Source organism: Tasmannia lanceolata, unplaced genomic scaffold (assembly GCF_043159265.1).
Source record: "Tasmannia lanceolata isolate RefF3 unplaced genomic scaffold, GAP_Taslan_0.1 ptg000011l, whole genome shotgun sequence".
Taxonomy (NCBI): Eukaryota; Viridiplantae; Streptophyta; class Magnoliopsida; order Canellales; family Winteraceae; genus Tasmannia; species Tasmannia lanceolata.
Genome location: NW_027518688.1, coordinates 8,355,807 through 8,360,892, shown reverse-complemented (window position 1 = coordinate 8,360,892; position 5,086 = coordinate 8,355,807). Strand labels below are relative to the sequence as shown.

Sequence of the window (5,086 nt, the reverse complement as noted above, 5' to 3'; positions counted from 1 at the left end):
GTCAGAGGATGAATGACTCCCATGCTTATTAGTGGTCCTCGAAATACAAAGTATAGTGTCTTGGTTGTTAGTGTAGGAATTGATGTCCTCTCTTTTGTGTTTGATCTTGTGCTTGGTTGGGCCTTTTGTTTTGATTTCTTTCCCTTATTGTTTCCCTCTGCATGTAGAGGGTTTGCTTATGTGTATCTTTCTTTTTTATCTATTACATCTGGTAGGGGTCCTGCCTAACCCCAGCTTGCCCATAAAATAAAAAATTAAAAAAGAGAGACACAAACGAAAACAGAAACCACAGAAAGGGATACCACCAAAGAGAAGACGTATGGGTATGGACTTATTCAAAAAATGTAACACTATTTATTCCCAAGCTCTCCCACATTACTTCCCTCCATATTCCTTCTCTAAAATGACTCCACTCTCCATCTTCCTCTATTTTGTCATCTTCCTCGCCGGATTCCGTCTCCGGAATCTGACCCATGCAGCTACCGGCGGCAAATGGGACCTAGTCCAACCGTCCATCGGAGTCTCAGCCATGCACATGCAACTCCTCAACAACGACCACGTCGTCATTTTCGATCGGACCGATTTCGGACGCTCCAACCTCTCATTACCGTCCGGTAAATGCCGAAACGATCCGAACGACCTTGTTCTCCAACACGATTGTACGGCCCACTCGGTCCTATATGACGTCACCTCAAACACCTTCAAACCATTAATGATTTTAACCGACACGTGGTGCTCCTCCGGTACGGTTTTCCCGGACGGTCACCTCGTCCAAACCGGTGGCTATAACGACGGTGACCGGACCGTACGAACATTCTATCCGTGCCAAAACTGCAACTGGGTAGAAACGCCGTTAGCTTTAACGAAACCCCGTTGGTACGCGACTAACCAAATACTCCCTGACGGAACGGCTATCATTATAGGCGGAAGAGGTCAATTTAACTACGAATTTTACCCGAAAACGTCAACAACTAAGGGAATATTCCGTTTTCCGTTTCTACAACAGACAGATGATGCAGTGGAAGATAATCTCTACCCCTTTTGTCACCTCAACGTAGTCGGAAATATTTTCGTTTTTGCTAACAACAGAGCCATTTTACTCGATTACAAGTCAAATGTTGTGGTAAAAACATACCCACAAATTCCCGGTGGGGACCCACGGAATTACCCTAGCTCGGGGTCTTCGGTTTTACTCCCGTTGAAGAATTTAAATGAAGCGGAGGTTTTGATTTGTGGTGGGGCCCGGAAAAGGTCGTATCAGAGGGCGATGAGTGGGAAATTTGTGGGGGCTTTAAATACGTGTGGGAGAATTAAAATCACTGATGAAAACCCTGTATGGGTTATGGAAACAATGCCGAGGGAGAGAGTTATGGGTGATATGGTTTTATTACCTAACGGTGATGTTTTGATTATTAACGGAGCTTCGGCCGGAACGGCAGGATGGACACTTGGCCGGTATCCGGTACTTACGCCCGTAATTTATAAGGTGGATAACCCAGTTGGGAAACGTTTCGAAACGGAGAACCCATCTAAGATTCCTCGTTTGTACCACTCTACTGCTATTCTTACTAGAGATGGGAGAGTTCTTGTAGGTGGGAGTAATCCAAATCCGTATTATACTTTTACCGGCGTACTTTACCCGACGGAGCTAAGTTTGGAGATGTATTCTCCGGCGTATTTGGGTTCAGAGTTTGCGAATTCTAAGCCGACGATTTTGATAGCTCCGGCGAAGGTTAAGTATGGGCAGAAGGTTGCAATTAAGTTTCAGGTAGGGGGTGGATTGAGCACAAATGGGGTGTCGGTAAAGATTGTGGCACCTGCGTTTGCGACACATTCATTTTCTATGAATCAGAGATTGGTTGTTTTAGCGAGTGGGGCTCCGAAAGCTGTGTCTAATTTTACGTATGAAATTATGGTTACAATGGTGGATTCAGGGATTCAAGCACCTTCAGGATATTATCTTATGTTTGTTGTTAATGGAGGGATACCGAGTGAGGGAGTTTGGGTTCAAATTCAGTGATTTATGGTGGGTTTTATTGTGGTTATTGTTGAGTCATTTATTTATGACGTATGTAGTTTGTCCTTGTTGAAGAAGTTCAATAAGGAGAATTAAAGTTATTAAGATCGTGGGTTTCATGTGATTTCTTGTTCTTTCGTTTTCTTTTGTATGGAAAAGTAAATGATTCTACAGGTATTAAGAATAATCAGGTGTTCATATGTGTTCAAATGTAGGAAATAACTCTTTTTTTGCCTTTTCTTTTTCTGAATGAAGATTTGATACATCTCCTGACAAAAGAAGTAGAAAAGTTTTAAACATTCTCTCTCTCTCTCTCTCTCTCTCTCTCTCTCTCTCTCTCTCTGTGCCTCCTTTAGGTGACAATGGTCCGATATGATTTTTTGGGCTATGATCTACCACGATTAGATAACCAGATGGATGGTCTGAATCATGTATATGTGTGCAACGGAATAAGATTAGAAACTTGTAAGGAAAAGGAAAGAAGTGCTTAATGCTGAAGATCAATCTCTTCGAGCTAACTGGGCCGCGTGGGATGTCCCCGTTTAATTTTGAAAAACTGGAATGTTCGCTAGAAAAATTCGTGATTTTATCACTATCACTTCAATTGGGATCCTATAGTTTATTTGAGTTTTTATATATATGGTGAATACTTTATAGTCCAGTTTTTTTCCAAAAGTAGTATACGTCTCACACCATTGGATAATCCAAACTGTCCATTTGATGGGCCACAACGTAAATAGGTTGTGCCCAAACATGCAGTTCCTCTAGATCGGAGGGCTAAGATCCTCTTTTATAAATGTTTTATTTTTTTGTCAGAAGCTTTTTACGTTCCTACAGTACTTTTTGGAAAATACTGGACTATAAGCCCTTATACCATATAAAATCTCCATTTATGATATAGAAGGAGAAGACATATATTCTGGCCCCCCTACTTTTGATAATGGCAATCTTCTCTTTGTTTTGTAATTGTGTGATTGGTTGTTATTGGCACGGATTTAAATTTCGGTTTCGGTTTTAGTTTCAGTCCCTACCGAAACTGATTTTTTTTTTTTTTTTCAAATTTCAGTCATTTTGGCTGAAATCCAAAATTTTCAGATTTTGGACCCAACCAAAATCCAAAATTTTGGATTTCGGCCCAAATTTAAAACAATAGTTATTAGTCCGTAGCAAATAAGGAGTGTACCGCAATCATTTTACTCAGGGTGGCTCTCATTTTCTCCTTGTGAGAATGAGAAATGTAAATGAATCCGGAAGATCCCCTTGGACAAACCAGCCCGTTTCCGCTTGTTTCTCCATTTCCTAGCAAAATCTGCACTAGAAAAGAGTTTAAGCCTGATTTTTTGAAGCCATGCTGCTTTGATCATGTTAGGTGCCTCGATAGGTCCAACTTGGGTAAAATAAATTTATTTAGATATTTGTAGTTTTTAGATTTTGTTCTCTAGTTGTTTGGTATGGGCCCAGTCAGAGGAGAATAATTCTCACTTTGGAACCCTTCCACACTTTAATGCAAATTATATTAGCATGACCCTCTCACAAATCATATAAATAACTACCCACAGAATTTGTTTGGTCTTTCAGCTGTTCTCTCCTATCTTTTTTCTGCCACCTCTAATATAAATAGAGATAATCCTATTTAAATATAAAAAATAAAATATTATACAAGTGAATCAAATTAGTACATACAATGGAAAAACTTGGGGGACCTTGAGGATAATTAAGACAACCTTATAATTGAAAAGACTCTATTTACTATCAAATACCTTAAAATGCTAAATTCCTTATAACTATTAAATATCTTATACATGCCCGTATGGGTAGCAACGGACCCAGACAGTCCAATGAATTCTAAGGACGGAAAGTTGGTTTATAGGATTTGGGCATAGCAACGTCATTGGAGGTCCAAATTTACTTTGGATCCTGATCCAGACATAGCCACAAAATCTGATGGAATGTTTTACATACGGATGGAAGGTGTACATTAAAAAACTATACTTAAACCAAAAACAAAATGTTACTTTCTCACTTTTCGTTTTGACAACAATTCTTCTGTCTTTGGACATTCTTCCCTCTCCTCCCTCCCAACACTAAGGCCTTGTTCGTTCCAGATTGTACAACCGATGGTTAAAGGCGTTATTTATCTTTTATCCTTTAACACTCCTCTGCACGTGTGGCCTACTTAGCACACACGTGGCGCATGCGGTCACACTTGGGGCCGACCATCGCATGTGGAATTTTACTATCCGGGAGGTTTGAACTCGAGACGTTTGGCTCTGATACCATGTTAACTTACCAACTTCTCCAAAAGCTTAAGCTGTCGGAGAAAGGCATTATTTATCTTTTATACTTTAACAAGTAGAACCTAGGACACTCCGATTCAAAATGGATCACTGGATCACTAACCAGACTCAGAAAAGTAGGATCCAAAAAGCACTCCAAAAAGATCCAACCGATAACTGATCAGCAAGGAACTTGACCAAGACATAGGTGGTTCCACCATCAAAACCCCTTCAAACAAGCTTTCCTTAATCTATTAATTACCTTACATATTTAAATTTCCTGATAGCTATTAAATGCCTTAAATATTACATCTTTAATCTCTATCTCTATTTTTATATCAAAGAAATTTAGTCATAAAAGGGCGTGTCTTTCATATAAATATTGTAAAGGCTATGAGCGTTGACGTACAACTGTATGACTGCATGATTTATAATGAAATACGATAATAAAAGGCTGTCATTATAAAGAAATTGTTAAACGAGTCATTTAACTATTTAAGATCCTTTTTTTCTTCTTTTCGAAATGGATGTACTTTTTCTGTAAAAAAAAACAAAAAACAAAAGTAAGTTATATCGTGATAGCTTGTCACGGGCACATTCAACGCTCCCGGGCTTTTTTTTTTTTTTGGGGGTGTGGTGGCTTTCCTTCGTTTCGGATCACCAAACTCAAATGCAAAGATTGTTTCTCCTTTTATAAAAGAGAAAACGGTTCCTACACATATGTGTAGAGAGTTCTCTACACACTAGCTTAAAATACAGTGGGGACCCACATTGTTTGGGTGATCCAAGCCAT

The 5,086-nt window shown here is 39.4% G+C and overlaps 1 pseudogene; it reads left to right on the top strand.

The window, feature by feature from the left end:
• The first annotated feature begins 298 nt into the window (after positions 1–298).
• On the top strand, positions 299–2,249 carry LOC143886130 (aldehyde oxidase GLOX pseudogene; annotated as a pseudogene).
• Positions 2,250–5,086: the final 2,837 nt, after the last annotated feature.